We start from the raw sequence: 16870 nt of genomic DNA, 5'->3' as shown, positions 1-16870 counted from the left end.
TATCTCATTTTTATTTCATTTCATAGCTACATTCTCAATGTCAATATTCAGGGCAGCTGCATTTAGTGTAGATATTATATTTCATTTTTCATCTTAAAATACAGTATATCATAGAATTATATCTAACTTTTTAGACTTTTTACGTACAGTAAATAGTGTTATATTGGTTTCAGGTGTACATTAGAGTGATTCAACAATTCTATATATTACTCAGTGCTCATCATGATAAATGATGAGCACTGAGTAATATACAGAATTTTTTTTTTACCCCAAATCAATACAGCTTTTATTGCATCTTTAAAATATCACAAATAAGTCTGAAAAATCATCTGGCATCTTGCTGTTTCTGTAACTGGAAAACTTAGATCTTATTCATCAGCCTGCAGAACTGTTCCTTTTTCAGGAATATAGATGCCATCCAAAAATTTTCTGATATCCTTGTTTTTCACTGTTGTGGCTTCCTGAATCAAAGCAGCTGAGTTAGTGTCATTTCCTCAAGAATTAACTCATCTTTCTGGGCAAGCAACACCTGGCCTCATCTGAACCCTGCGAATATATTTTCACCCAAGAACAAGAGAATCATTCTCTTAAATAACACTGATAGGCAACTGAGCATACACAGACCTCATCTTGTAATGGAAGCCCAGTGTAACACCCTTGATTGGGTTCTTTACATGACTACAGATAGTGCGAACAGTAGCCAATTCTTTTCTAGTTGCCTGCCATTTTTCAACTCGGAGCCTCTTCTTTTTCTTTCCAAGGAGACTGAGTTCTATGTTGATGTAATTGAAGTTCCATCAGGGTAACTCTCGGGTTCTTCACAGTAACAACAGTTTCCTTAAGAGTGATGCTGGCATTTTTCTGGAATGTCGACAGACTGAGTGCCAAAAAATGGTCTTCATTCTCACAATAGATGTGGCAAAAATGATTTTTACTCTTAATCCCCTTCACCCATTTCACCCATTCCTTCACCCACCTCCCCTCTTGTAACCATCAGTTTGTTCTCTATAGCTGAGTTTGTTTCTTAGTTTCTCTCTCTTTGTCCCTTTCTCCATTTGTTTTGTCTCTTAAATGCCACGTATTGAGTGACATCATATATTTGTCTTTCTCTGACTTATGTCACTTAGCATTATACTCTCTAGATCCATTCATGTGGTTGCAAATGGCAAGATTTCCTTCTTTTTTGTGGTTGAATATTATTCCATTGTTTCTATGTATCATATCTTTATCCATTAATCTATTGAAGGACACTTGGGCTGCTTCCATAATTTGGCTATTATAAGTAATGCTGCAATGAGCATAGGGGTGCATGTATGCTTTTGAATTAGTGGTTTCTCTATTCCTTGGGCAAATACCCAGTAGTAGGATTACTGGATTGTAGGGTAGCTCTATTTTTAATTTTTTGAGAAACCTCCATACTGTTTTCCACCTGGCTGTACCAGTTTGCATTCCCACCGACAGTGCACGAGGCTTCCTTTTTCTCCACATCCTTGCCAACCTTTGTCGTTCCTTGTTGTTTGTTTTAGCCATTCTAACTGGGATAAGGTGACATCTAATTGTGATTTTGACTTGGCATTTTCCTGATGATGAGTGATGTCGAGCATCTTTTCATGTATCTGTTGGCCATCTGGATGTCTTCTTTGGAGAAATGTCTGTTAATGTCTTGTGCTAATTTTTTAATTGGATTATTCGGTTGTTTGAGTGTTGAGTTTTATAAGTTCTCTATAAATTTTGGATACTAACCCTTTATTGGGTATGTCATTTGCAAATATATTCTCCCATTCAGTATGTTGTCTTTAGTTTTGTGGTTTGTTTCTTTTGCTGTACAGTTTTTTATTTTGATGTAGGCCCAATAGTTTATTCTTGCTTTTATTTCCCTTGCTTCCAGAGACATAACTAGAAAAATGTTGCTATGGCTGATGTCAGGGAAATTACTGCCTATGCTCTGTTCTAGGACTTTTATGATTTCAGGTCTTTAACACATTTTGAGTTCATTTGTGTGTATGGTGAATGAAAATGGGCCGGTTTCCTAGTACCATCTGTTTAAGAGACTATTTTTTTTTATTATTGCCTACTCTTGCTTCTTTTGTTGAAGATTAATTGTCCATATAATTGTGGGTTTCTGGACTTTGTATCCTGTTTCATTGATCTATGAGTCTATTTTTTGTGCCAGTACCACACTGTTTTGATTTCTACAGTTTTGTAGTATAACCTGAAATCTGGAACTGTGTGACGCCTCTAGCTTTGTTTTTCTTTTTCAAGATTGTTTTGGCTGTCCAGGGTGTTTTGTGGTTCCACACAACAATTTTAGGATTTTTTTTTCTAGTTCTATGAAAAATGCTATTGGTATTTTGATAGTAATTGCATTAAATCTGTAGATTGCTTTGGGTAATACACTTTTTTAAACAATATTTGATTTTCCAATCCATGAGCATGGAATATCTTTCCACGTGTTTGTGTCATCTTTGATATCTTTCAACAATGTCTTAAAGTTTTCAGGGTATAGGTGTTTTATCTCCTTGGATAAGTTTATTGCCAGGCATTTTATTATTTTTGATGCAATTATAAATGGGATTGTTTTCCTAATTTCTCTTTCTGTTGCTTCATTGCATTATAGACATGCAATGGATTTCTGTACATTGATTTTATATACTGTGATTTACTAAATTCACTTATTAGCTCTAGTAGTTTTTTGATGGAGCCTTCAGGGTTTTCTATATATCATGTCATGTCATCCAAAGACCTTGAAAGTTATTACTTCTTTCTTACCAATTTGAATGCCTTCTATTCCTTTTTCTTGTCTGATTGCTGTGACTAGGACTTCCAGTACTATGTTGAATATAAGTGGTGAGTGGACATTCTTGTCCTGTTCCTGATCTTGGGCAGGGGGGAGCTCTGTTTTTCACCAATGAGTAAGATGTTAGCTGTGGGTTTTCCATAAATGGTCTTTATTACGTTGAGGTATGTTCCCTTTAAACCCACTTTGTTGAGCGTTTTGTTTTTTTTTTAATCATGAATGGATGTTGTACTTTGTCAAACACTTTTTCTGCGTCTATTGAAATGATCATACGGTTTTCATCCTTTCTCTTATTGATGTGATGTATTGCACTGATTACTTTGCAAATATTGAATCACACTTTTATCCCAGGAATAAATCCCACTTGATCATGGTGAATGATTTTTAAATGTTTTGTTTTGGTTTTGTCCTTGTTTTTGTTTATTTTCAAATGTTTTGTTGGATTCAGTTTGCTAGTATTTTGCAGATTTTTGCATCTATGTTCATCAGAGATACTGGCCTGGAGTTCTCTTTTATTCATAGTGTCTTTATCTGGTTTTGGTGTCAGAGTAATGCAGGCCTCATGGAATGAATTTGGAGGTTTTCCTTCTTCTATTTTGTGGAATAGTTTGAGAAGAATAGATATTAACTTTTCTTTAAATGTTTGGTAGAGGGGCACCTGGGTGGCTCAATGGGTTAAGCCCTTGCCTTCTGCTCAGGTCATGATCTCAGGGTCCTGGGATTGAGCCCCACATCTGGCTCACTGCTCAGCAGGGAGTCTGTTTCCCCCTCTCTCTTTCTGCCTGTCTACTTGTGATAGCTCTCTCTCTCTCTTTCTGTCAGGTAAATTTTAAAAAATCTTTAAAAATAAATAAATAAGTAAATATTTGGTGGAATTCACCCATGAAGCCATCTGGTCCTAGACTTTTGTTTGTTGGGAGTTTTTGGATTATTGATTTAATTTCATTGGTGGCAACTGGTCTGTTCAAATTTTCTATTTCTTCCTGATTCAATTTTGGGAGGCTATGTGTTTTTAGGAATTTATCCATTTCTTACAGGCTGTCCAATTTTTTAGCATTTAATTTTTCATAGCATTCACTTACAATTCTTTATATTTCTGTGGTGTTGGTTTTTATTTCTCCTCCTTCATTTCCAATTTTATTTGATTCCTCTCTTCTTTTGATGAGTCTGGCTAAAGGTTTATCAATTTTGTTGATTTTTTTCAAAGAGCCAGCTCCTGGTTTCATTAATCTATTCTATTTCTTTTTTTTAAGTGTTGTTAAATTCTGCTACTATTATTGTATTCCTGGTAATTATTTCTTTAGGTTTGTTATTAACTGTTTTAGGTATTTGGGTGCTCCCATCTTGGGTACATAAATACTTACAATTGTTATATTTTCTTGTTGGATTTTCCCCTTAATGATTATATAGTGTCCCTCTTTGTCTCTCGTTACAGTCTGTTTTTAAAGTCTATTTCGACCAATCCAAGTATTGCTACCCAGGCCTTCTTTTCATACCCATTTGCATGATAAATGTTTCTTCAGCCCCTCACTTTCAACCTGAGTGTGTCTTTAGATGCGAAATGAGTCCCCTGTAGGCAGCATATGTGTCGGTCTTGTTTTCTATATATTCTATCACCCTATGTCTTTTGATTAGAGGAGTTAGTCCACTTCCATTCAAAGTAATTATTGATAGATATGTTTTTATTGTCATCTTGTTACTTGTTTTATGGTTGTTTTCTCACAATTAGTTGACTTTCTTTAGTAATATACCTGGAATCATTTCTCTTGATTTTTTTGTGTATCTGCTACTGGTTTTTGATTTGTGGTTACTGTTAGGTTTGTATGGAACATCTTCTTATAGCAGTCTATATTAAGTTGATGGTCACTTACGTTTGAATCCATTCTTTACTCCTTTCCTCATGCGGTTTTAGGAATATGGTGTCATATTTTACATCCTTTCATTTTGTGAGTGCCCTGACAGCTTCAGTCCAACTACCAGGTCACTAAAGAGCTAGGAAATGAAAAGGGGTGTCATTTGTTGGCCATTTTCTTCTCAATACAATGCCTTGCTTACCTGATAGACAGCTTATTAGAAAGAGAAATACATTCACATTTTTTTATTTCTTTCTTTAGAAAGAATAATAAATTATGCTTTTATTTAACTTCTAAAATGTTCATGACTAATCGGCATACTTTTCAATCTGTAATATTTTTTAGGTCATTAGTGAAAACATATAAACAAAGTATAAAAAGAGATGAGGTTTAAATAGACCTCATATTTAGAATACTAAAGATAGATCATCCATCTTTTCTTTTCCTTTAGTGTAAGCAGAGGGGGGTACAAGGTATAGATGGAAAGAGCCTCCCAGGTCATTCTGATAACCCTCCCAGCTATGGATCTGTGTGCAGAAAGGAAGTCACAGCACTTAGGGAGAATTCTGCTGGACTGTTTACTAACTCTAACATTACCTGGAGTAAATTTCCTCTTATCCTTAGCATTGTGTGATAAACAATTTCTCTCCTAGTGTTATTTTTAAGGTTAAATAAGAGAATAGCCATAAAGAGCATTAATGCTGTTTACATATAAACTGGTTTGAAAGCTCATATGGAGGTCAGTGTAACAAGTTACCATCAAGATCATTAAAAATAATAATCAGCAATTAAATTCAATACTTAAAAATAACAAGCGCAAAACACCTACTGTGTGTTTAGAATTTATACCCACATGTTGACTACTTAATTTCCATTAAGTTAAACTTTCTTCTTATCCTCTTTGCTTATTTTCCTCAAACTTCTAGGAAAGTTGTTTACTTATAGTCACTACCCATTGGTGGGCAATGAAATAAATGTAGTGGGTTCTAACTAGTATTTTTAAATGAAATAAATACAACAGGCCAGATGTGAAACAGTCAAAACACATCACATGATTTCTTAGCAAGAACTGTATACATTCCAATAAATGGGTCATGACAGGGGCACCTGGGTGGCTCAGTGGATTAAAGCCTCTGCCTTCACCTCAGGTCCTGATCCCAGGGTCCTGGGATTGAGCCCCATTTCAGGCTTTCTGCTTGGTGGGGAGCCTGCTTCCTCCTCCTCTTTCCCTGCCTGCCTCTCTGCCTACTTGTGATCTCTAGCTGTCAAATAAATAAATAAAATCTAAAAAAAAAAAAATGGGTCATGACATAAAATGTATTTCTTACTGTGTATTTTTTTAAAGCTTGTAAAATACTACTCTAGCACAGGCCCAAATGAAATTTGGTACATTTCCTACTATCAAACAGATCTCACTTTATTTCATCACTTCTCTAATTAAGAATAAAATAGAAAATGTTTTAGCCATCTATCAAGCCAAGTTTTTTGTTAGTAACTTTTATATCATTAAATATTGTTTAGAATGATTCTTACATAGCTGGCAACTCAAGTAAAGCAAACGTACATGATGTAGAACAAGAAGTTGCCTGCAGTTCACCCCAAGCGACTTCTGCTGAGAGGAAGGTCAGTGGTGTTACACACACAGCCCCATAGCACAGGAGCAGAAGGTGAATCCCTTTAGATTTATGCTCCTCAAAGGAGGGACTTGTCTCACTGACATGGCTTTAGAAGATCTATATTCCATCAAGGACAGAATATAGCACAAGAGGAGAGAAAACAACTTGTCACAAAGACCAGGGCACAGAGACTCTATGCATGGCAAAGTGAGTCCTGAGGCAATAAAACCTTCCTGGTTGTGCCTTCCCATCTGCGACAGGGCACCAACCTGGGGGCCACACTTTGGGCCAGCAGAGAAACACTGCTCCGAAAGACATGTAAGTAGAGACAGATCACAGAAGCATCATATGATCTTTCTAACCACTTACATTATTGTCCAGTCATCCACAGTTCTCATTCCAGAGTTTCATCATGGAATCAAAAAATGCCATTTTTGTAACAAGGATTCAAAAAAATGCCATTTTTGTAACAAATCCCTCTACATGGGAAATGGCTCATCCTGCACTGATTCAATCAAAATTCTGACACCCAATATGGACTGAGGGAGATTAGCAGCCTCCTTTCAAATCCTGCCTCAATGAGCCTAACGTCTGCATGGCTGTGCTACCCACTGAGCACACATATAAAGGTGCCACCCGACAAGAAGGCTTTCTGGTTCATCACTGCACCACGGGATGCCATGAAGGCAGTCATAGGCTGTGACAAATTTAATACCCTATTACTTGCGTTTTCTGTACTAGGATTTCATTTGGTGACATCACTGGATAAAACGGAACTTGAAATTTGTGTGACATTTTTGCAGGTGTTGCTTTTCACCAAAAATGTTATTTTACATAGTTTAGCCACAGTGCAGTGCTTTAGGTCTAGAACTAAACCTCAGGAAATCTAATGAGGTTGAAAAGAAAAGTGAAAGTTAACGGCCACGGCTTTAACAAAGGCTCGTCTTCCCTCAGGCTGTAAAGAGTCAGTAACTGAGTTCAGTAACTGAAAATTAAATTAGAGGAAAATGCCACCTCTGCAGCTACTGCTACCTTTAGCATTAACGGTAATATAGAATGGGGTGGGGGAGGGGGTTCTGCTGAATAGAGCCATCAGGAAACTTTCAGTGCCTCGAAATGGTATGGAAATCTGCTCTTACACCGTGTTACAGGATTCCATTGGGTTGTATTTTGCTGTCTATCTTCCTTTTCCCTCATACCCATATTCTTGTGTTTCCTCTTCTCTTCCTTCCGTCATTTTTTTTTCTGTTATTCAGTCTTCATGTCCACTTTCCCCTCTCCCCTACCACCTAATTTCTCTTCTCAACAATTTGGTAGTTTTTCCTACCCCCCCCCCATATTTATATCTATACAAGAATAATTTAACCAATGTCAAGGTTCTTGTGATTTTCCCTGTTCAGAATCTGGGAGAAAACAGCTCAAGACTCTTCAGTGCTGGGAAAGCATAAGGCTTTTGATTTTATCTGGTAATATCAAATGAACAGGAACCACATTCTGGGGATGGTATTATCAGGTTAAGTGATAAGGGTGAGCAGGAAGAACTCATGGGCAGTGGCCCATATTTTTTAAAAAGGCAGGGGCAGGGGCAAAGACAGGAAAACAAATTAGACCTTATCAGGATCCTTCCCATTCTCCAAATAAGAATCTCTAAAAAACAATCAAGCAAGGTTGTCAATTTGGCCAAAAATCCTCGATGCTTTAGTATAATAAGATAGTACTTCCGCTCCTTTACTTCTAAACAAATTACTAAAAAACCTAACTATATTATACAGCAATAAAAAAATAAAGGCTATTTTATCATAATTTGATTATGCTACAAAGCACTGTGCATAGCAATTCGTGGATCTAATTTTAGTTGTAATAATCTCTTGCCCTGTTATGTAAATGGGAAAAGACTTTCTACAGGCTTCAGATAGAGATAAGCTTCGGATCGAAAGCATGCAAAAGCCATGGTTCAATTACTCTAAAGTGATCTGCATCATATGTTACAGTACATCTCTCCGCCTTTGCACAAAAGCTAGTATCTGCTGCAAATTAACCATCTTTTTCTAAATGCCTACAGATGCCCTCTGAGTTTACGGATTCAAATTAAACCCAAGTCCCACAACTATAAAATAACGGGTGCTTTAAAATTTTCTCAAAATATTTTCTCTTTTCATAACTTTCCTCCAGTTCTTGCCCTTACTTTTCAAGAAAAGACATGTTCAACTGACGGCAAGTACACATGAGCTCTCACTTCTAGTTCTGCGGGCCCCACCATTCTGCAAAAGGACAAACCACCAGAACTGTTCCATTCCACCTATGTCTCTGAAGGCCACAGAGATTCAAGTTCCGGCCCCTGAGCGGAACTAATTCTGATCCAACTTTGCACCTCAGAATGCAAGCATCTTGAGAGAATAGAACATTGCACCCATCCTTATCTGCTAGGGTTCCTCACTGGCTCTTTGAAATGCAATTTATAATAATCCAAATTTATCTATCCTCAGGAGGGGCAGGGCCTGGGGGACAGTTGGAACCATGCACTGGAACTATATCAGGCTTCCCCCTTCACTGGTCCTTTTCTTTCATCTCCTTATGGTGTAGCTTTATTGATCCTTACTGCAGACATGTTTGTGCACTATGGAAGACATGGTGTGGACCATAATCAACCCTTCTCCCATGGCTTTGCCATGGGAAGGCATGGTAATGCAGGCAAAAGATATCCTGGGGGAGGACTCTCTTGGTCCTGCTTGAGTCAGATGCTCTTTTCGCATGGGCATGCCCCCAACCATGATGGGGACAACTGTTTTGCAACTAGTTGTCCTCACTAAGATTAATCCAAGTGGAATTACAACATTCTCTTCCACTGTTTCTTCACTCTCCTATGTTGTAAGGAGTATACAGGTCAAGGATGGGACTATTTGGGGAATTTGTTTTCAATGCAGTCACAAAATAAATTCCTTAACTAGACCCTTGGGTATGTCCTGATAATTCATGGTTACTAGTGGAAGAAACTTTTGATACTATGGGTTCCCAGGATCCTGACTAAAATGAAGTTTGATTTATTGTCCAGTATACCTCTACTACTAAGGGTCATTCTCACAAATTATAGCTTCAAGCCTTCACCAAATAGCTCCCAGACCTGTACCTTAGGAGACAACAAAGCCTTCATCGGTATCTCCACGTCGAGTCAATCCTCTTGCCAGTCCCACCATTTCGTTGCTTCTACTTTCCGTAAGGAGTTCTTGTTTTGTCCACAGAGCGAAACCTCTGCCACGCAGCTCTGTTGTAATATCCTGGGTCTCTAATCTGTTGCTCCAATTTTATGCTTAGTTCTCTCTGCTTCAATCCTGGCACCTATGAAGCTAGTACTTAGGTAAGTCCCTCACACTAGGCTTTCCAAGGGTCATCAACAACCTCTGAGTGCCAGTAGCTATGACTGAGTGTCCACTACTTCTGGCTGGATCTCCGGGAAGAAGCCTTCATTCCATCACCCTAAATCGCTTCTCTTTGCCACCAGAAGTCATAAAACAGGCCTTGTCCTCTCCCTCTCTCAACACCCTATTCCAGTCGCCTGCTGACACACACATTTCTTGCCTATTTGTGGGTCAGCCTCATGTTCACTGCCCAGCTTTTCCAAATGCCTCTTAATAACTACTGCCAGAACTTCTCTTGTGAGCTTACCCTAAGGATGTGTGAGGTTCTCAGTCCTATGCCTTACCAGGCAGGTCCATTTTATCACTGATCAAATCGTTGTGGTTGGTAATTATGAACCTGTGATTTTTTTCATGGAGATACAAAGTCATGCAAAAGCCAAAGCATATCAAGAATAAATTTCACAAATCATAATGTTTCTCTGTTGACAAAATAATTCAACACAGAACTCATGAAAGCCTCATGAAACAATCAGTGGTGTTGATTAGAATAAGGTTTAGAGTTACTATAGAGAGGGACTTCTTTCACCTTCCTTCTTTCCTTCCTGTCTTTTCTTTTCCTTCCTTTTTTCTTTCTTTCTCATTCTGAAACATACGGTTTTGAGCCAGGAATTGTGCTAACGATAGGGGACGAAGATCAATTTATATATCTATAATACACATGGAATGTATGTATCTATAATATACTGGCCCTTTGAGTTTTTACATCATAGATATTGAGACAAGTGAAAAACAAAATAATTACAGCTTCTGAGAGTCTACAGAAATTAAAGTGCTTGGGGGTGCCTCGGTGGCTCGGTGGATTAAGCCTGTGCCTTCGGCTCAGGTCATGATCTCAGGGTCCTGGGATCAAGCCCCACATCAAGCCCCACATCGAGCCCTGCATCAGGCTGTCTGCTGCTCTGTCTACTTGTGATCTCTCTCTCTCTCTCTGTCAAATAAATAAATAAAATATTTTTAAAAAAAGAAATTAAAGTGCTTGATTTTGACTAGAAAGGTTAAGGAAGACATTTTAAGAAACTGACTTGAGTTGACTTTTTGAAGAATGATTAGGATGAATTCAGCAGACAGCTAAGGTACGAAAAGGGCTTTCTTTTGGAATAAAATGGCAGAGACACAAGGTAAATGGGGTACATTTAAGGAACTGCAGAGAGCTCCATTTTGCTGGCACCTAGAATTGGTCCAGGAGCAGATGTAAAGTAATGAGTCTGAAAAAGTAGAAAGCTCTACACTCATAAGGTCTTTGAAAGTCATGCTACGAAGTCAAGACTTTATCCTGCAGCAGATGAGGAGTTACTGGTAGATTTTAATCAGTGGAGTGACAAGAATTTGTCTTGTGCTGAAGGGGAGGGCATATAGAAAAGGGGAAGGGGAACAGTTACAAAATTTCTAGAAAAGTTCAAAGTTCTGAAAACCTAAAATAAGGAGGTTGTAAAATAAACAGAAAGGCAAGTAGAACAGACATGAAGATCTTCGAGCATGAAGTCTCTGTCATTTCTATCAAGGTGGGACAATTCAGAAGTCATTTTAGTCCCCAAGATTCTTATGGCTGAGGCTCTAGTGCCTGCCTTACCTTTACCCTCTACCAAACCCACTTCCTTCCCCTTCCTTCCAGATGTTGATTTGAAGCAGAATCTGCATCCCAGAAACTAACCTGTAGCACAGAATGAGTCAAGGAGGAGGTAGAAACAACTAAACTTAGAGGCCAATTAGATGTGGGGTTGAAGGAAATGAAAGAATCTCAGAGAACTCCAAGAATTCAAGTTGGTGCTGGGTTGAATATGGTAAAGCCAACTCACATGGATTACATCAAAAGATAATAAGACTTTAGGTTCTTCACAAAGATCATATCGACATTTTTGTAAAATTTATTCATTATACATTTGGCTAGCAGAGGACGGGTGAGAATGAGGCTGAAGAGAAAAACTTTAGGGCCACAAAACACAAACAATAGCTACAGGAACAGATGAGTTTGAGAAGAATACATACAATAAGTTAAGAAAATGAAGGGAAACAGATTTATAAACAGGTCTGAATTCTTCAGTCATTCCAGCTGCAGCTCAATCTCCAAGTAACTATAATGATGGTTGTTCACTTTTTCTTGATGATATTCTTATTTGATGTGACCATCTTTATTGGAATATAAAGTTATTAAAGGAAGGGACTGATTTTATTTATATTTTTAACCCAAAATACCTTAAATGAAATAGGGTCTATTACTGAATGGATATGGTACAAATATTAAAATGGAGTATCACCTAACTGAAAGTTGGAGCCTTCAATGCCCTCTGGGCTGAAGATGGTCGCTTTGAAGACTTCCAGGCCTGTGTGATACCCATTTCACTGCTCAATCTGTTTTAGCATTTCTTATATCAAAATATCAGGTAATGGTAGAATTTTGTGCCAAATTTCTGCTTAATGTCCAGTGACTGCCTTTATTTTATTCTGGCTCTTTAGAAAGTCTTCTTTTCATTTTGTGTGTATCTTCCATTTCAAAGTCATCAGCATACAGCAGTCCCAAATGACTCTCTCAACAACTTTCAAGGATTCTCACAGCCAGAAGAACCTCTCAGAGGATCAGAAGCACAGCTAATACCAGCTTACAGATTCCTTATTACATCCTTACACATGAATAAAACAAGCTAGACCTATTATACAGCTGTTTTCTCTCCATTAGAGACTGGGAACTGATCTAAAAAAAATCATGTAAACCCAACACTCTACCTTACCTTCTCTTGGCAGCTAAATTAGTCAAGTTACAGCAACTATACCATTCTCTTGCCCAAGACACCCTCACAATTCTAGGACTACATAGTGGGCAAAATTAGAATGTAGTCAATCCACAGTATCCCTGACAAGTACCGGGGAAGAGCAATTCAAAGTATAGACTAGTTGTTTCAGTCAGGAGATTAACTGGCTTATCTCAACCCCAAGGGCAACCTTTGGCTCACATCCAGGAAGTCAGCAGTTTTCAGGTTAGCCCTAGTCTGATCAAGCCATCAGCTGCTTGCCTAATCCCAGAATCATAGAATCATAGACCCAGACTTTTTCCACACAATTTAGGGTCTGAGCTGGCTATTTCTTTAAGGTTTAGCATGCCATCTTTTGAATTTTTTTCCCCCAACTAAATACTATCTGGAAATTTCATTAAAATGGTGTGTTCTTTGGTAACACTACAGCAATTCTTTACCTAGAAAGGAAACTATACAAATAAATTAATGTTAAAATGTCATAATTAATATAAATATCAATAATATTAATACTAGTGTGCTATTAATTTTATCTTAATAATAATTAATATAAATAATAACATATTATAATTTATATATAATATCTTCTGGATATGACTTTAGGAGCACTGCTTACAAAGTTTAACTGACTGTACAGATGCCTGGGTGGCTCAGTCGGTTAAGCTTCTGCCTTTCGCTCAGGTCATGAGCCCAGGGTCCTGGGATCAAGCCCCGCACTGGGCTCTCTGCTTGGCAGGGAGCCTGCTTCCCCCTCTCTCTTTCTGCCTGCCTCTCTGCCTACTTGTGGTCTCTGTCTGTCAAATAAATAAATAAAATCTTTTTAAAAAAAAGAGTTTACTTAAATTATTTTGTTTAACTGATAAATATTAGTTTGTTAATACTACCTTGGTGACAGTAATTATTTATATCCCTACTTTAGAGTGAGAAAAAAGAATTTAGAATTTAGAAAGCCTAGATAACTTGCCCAAAGTCACAAAGTAGCAAATGTGAAATTGTACCTCAAGTCTGCCTAGCTCCAGAATACAGGCTCTTAACCATGGTATTTAATATTGCTAATATCCAATATTGCTAAATTTAAAAATTTGTAAAATTATATACAATGCTTCTTTTTTAAAACAGAATGAAACCTATAAAACATTCATCAAATTGTAATGCTACTTTATGGGACTTTTATTGAGACTAGCTAAGGGTCTTTATGGACTCAAAAACTGAAAACTAACCACAGCAATTAGTTGTTCAGAATAAAAGCCAGGCTTGAAAGTCCTCCTTTGCATTGAATTTCAAATGTTCCACTTTGAATGAAACAGATGTTGAACTTTAGATTAGTTCAATCTGCATTAGGTTTATCCTGTGCACACAGTAAGATAGTACTAACATGGGCACTTGCGCTACTTTCTCTTTAGGGACACCTTTCCCCAGACCAGCTTCATCTGCAATTTAAAAGAGGTCTTTTCAAAGAAACAGAGGATTTTACTTAAAAGCACAAGAATTAGTCTAGTGGGTCTGAACTATGGTCCATCCAATATTCTGTCTCTTCTAGGAGCATACAGGGGAATGTCATGTGATAGTGGTCTTCTATCATGTGAAACTCAAAAGGTTAGGGATACACCCGGAGACTTCTTGATATTTTTCTGACATGTGTGAATTCAGATTAACCTTTCTGGAAGCCTGTATTTTAGGTTTTCATGATATAAAATTTCTATGTAACCACTACCTTTTGAGTAAACTAACATAGGAAACATCTTTGATTTGTGGATCCCAGATTCTCTCACATGAGTTCAGTTGACTCCTGTTCTCCCTTTAAGGCTAGTCAAACCTATCCCAATCTATCATAGATTCAGTTGTTTACTGAACTATTCTCTATTAAAAGGGAAGTTAGCAAGTGTTAGGTGTTAAAGACAGATGAACACCAAACTGAGAGGCATAATCAGAAGGACAGAGTAGAAACTTAAAAAGGATTAGCTCTGGAAGTCAGCAGTTATTGGAAGTATTTTATGTAGTGTGCAGCGCCTCTCCAAATGACTGAGCATAGTGTGGAGAAGTACATCAACAGGCTGGTGTGCTCCTAAGTTCCCAAAGAAATCTATCAAATTGTCCAAGTATATTAAATCATCCATGCTAATTGAAAAATACAATTCACAATTCTGTTTGTTCTCTGAGCATAAAACAGAGACATTCATATACAGGTAGAAAATGGGAACATATCACTATGCCCCAAAACTTAGGCACCTTCTCAAAATAATCAGGAAAGAAGGTGTACAGGTGTTACCTTTATCAGATTTAAACCTATCTGGTTCCAGCTTTAAGAGTTTCCACCTATTCTCACCTATTTCTCTGGATTCAGTGTACAGTCTATATTTACTTTATATCTTTTATGACTGCGTGAGCTTCAGCCATATAACCCCTTAGCCTTTGCCTCTCTAGTCTATAAAAAACACTGTTTTAGTCTCTCCTCATTTTTTAAAAAGATTTTATTTATTTATTTGACAGACAAAGATCACAAGTAGGCAGAGAGGCAGGCAGAGAGAGAGGAAGGGAAGCGGCTCCCTGCCTAGCAGAGAGCCTGATGCCGGGCTTGATCCCAGGACCGTGGGACCATGACCTGAGCTGAAGGCAGAGGCTTAAACCACTGAGCCACCCAGGCACCCGCATTTCTTTGTTCTTTCCATTACAATCTGAATTGGAAATTTGGATCATTTAAAAATTTTCATGTTGAATAAATTTTCTTAGTAGGTTCTAACCAGTGTTGGGAATATGAGGAAGTCCAGGGGGAACTGAGTTCCTTCTCTCAACCTACAAATCAATACACTATTGCATTGGTTCTGCCCAAACAATCCAAGTCTAAATTCTTTAGGCTTCCCTCCAGAAATTTCTGTTTTTAGGCCTTGTCTCACCCCTATGCTAACCCTCTGGGGCTTGAGACAAATACCAAAAGCATTTCTATAGACAATAACATTTCCAACACTGCATGATGATACTGAGGTGGAGCCTGTGAATTTTCACTTGTCCAGGCACACAGCTCTAGGGGTCATTTTTAGATGGATATCATAACACTTGAATAATCCCAGGCTATTCTCCAGATTGCAGCAGCATCTTCATATCTAATCTACACATCTTATCTGCACTCCCCTTCTACAAACCTTTCAAATACTCCATTAATATTTAATTATTTTAAAGATACATTCACTTTTTTGCCAGCCCACTTGTATATATAACCTACTATAAGATTTACATATATAATAGTATTTCAATGTGTTCAATTACTTGTGATATAATCTGTTGTATTTTGTTCATATTAACCTTTTTATTGTTAACATTGTGATGTGGCAGAGACTGGTTGACTGTTCCTTAAACACACCTCACCTTTTTTGGGCATGGACTTTTTGGACTCCATTCCTGATCTTGCCTTGCATTTAGATGCAACCATGTTGATGGAGTTCTAGCTGGTGAAATGTGTTTGGTGGATTGCCCTTCCAGATAAGGCCCATGGTAATCTTTCAAGTACCTTCTTCCATGTTTTTTTCGCTATGCTGCGTTTATATAAATAAACAAGACATCCTCAAAAGTCATATCTTGAGAATGGAGGAGACCAAGAGATGAAAGGTGTCTGGATCCCTGAGTAACCTACCCTATCAAGAGGAAAACCTATTTTTAACTTACATGAGTAAGAAATAAATGTCTACATAGTGTATGAACCATCGTATATTTAGACTACATTACATATTTTATATGAATTTTAGATTGAGTGTCTTTTGGCATGATTTAACAAAGTTTTGTTCAGTTTCTGAGTAAATATTTAATAAAAATAAGTGTTATGATAAAAAGTATAATTAATATTTATTTATTTATTAGTATTTATTCATTGGCAATGACCGACCAGTGATTGCTCTAGGCACTTCACATACCCTAGCATGTTTAATTCCCTTGCTACCCTTTCAATTAGACATAACCAGTGTGCTCTCCAGGATGAGCAAACCAATGACCAAAAGAATTGTTACCCAAAGTTACCAAAGTGGCGAGCTGAGATCGCTACCTCTTTGTCTAGCTTCTAACCTATATTCTCCCCCACTACACCATGATCTTTTTCCCCAAGTTTTTTTTTTTTTTCCTTCTTCACTTAAGGTCCCAAATTATGCCATGTCCTTAAAATGAAAAGATGCCATAAAGTATTTCTTGAGTCATGAGCAAGGAGAAGGAGGAGGAGAAGAAAGTAGAAAAGGGGGAAGAGAATTAGTAATTAAAATGAGTCTATCATAAACGTTATTGACAATCCAAAAAGTACATAACATTATCCTAGAAAAGAATAAAAGATGGGTTAGAGCACTGATTATTCACTACAACTACCATGATTTTGCTAAAAATAAATAAAAAATAATTACTAAGGTAACACTTGCAGTTGTGTGACATATCTGAAGCATTACAAAACCTCTTCTGGTCTCCA

The 16870-nt window shown here is 37.5% G+C and overlaps 1 pseudogene; it reads right to left on the bottom strand.

Annotated features, from left to right (window-relative positions):
* Positions 1-368: 368 nt before the first annotated feature.
* Positions 369-15856, bottom strand: LOC101679583 (annotated as a pseudogene).
* Positions 15857-16870: the final 1014 nt, after the last annotated feature.

The sequence above is a fragment of the Mustela putorius genome, unplaced genomic scaffold (assembly GCF_011764305.1).
Source record: "Mustela putorius furo isolate JIRA1106 unplaced genomic scaffold, ASM1176430v1.1 tig00537350_pilon_pilon_pilon, whole genome shotgun sequence".
In the NCBI taxonomy this organism is placed as follows: domain Eukaryota; kingdom Metazoa; phylum Chordata; class Mammalia; order Carnivora; family Mustelidae; genus Mustela; species Mustela putorius.
This window is presented reverse-complemented; position numbering and strand designations above follow the sequence as displayed.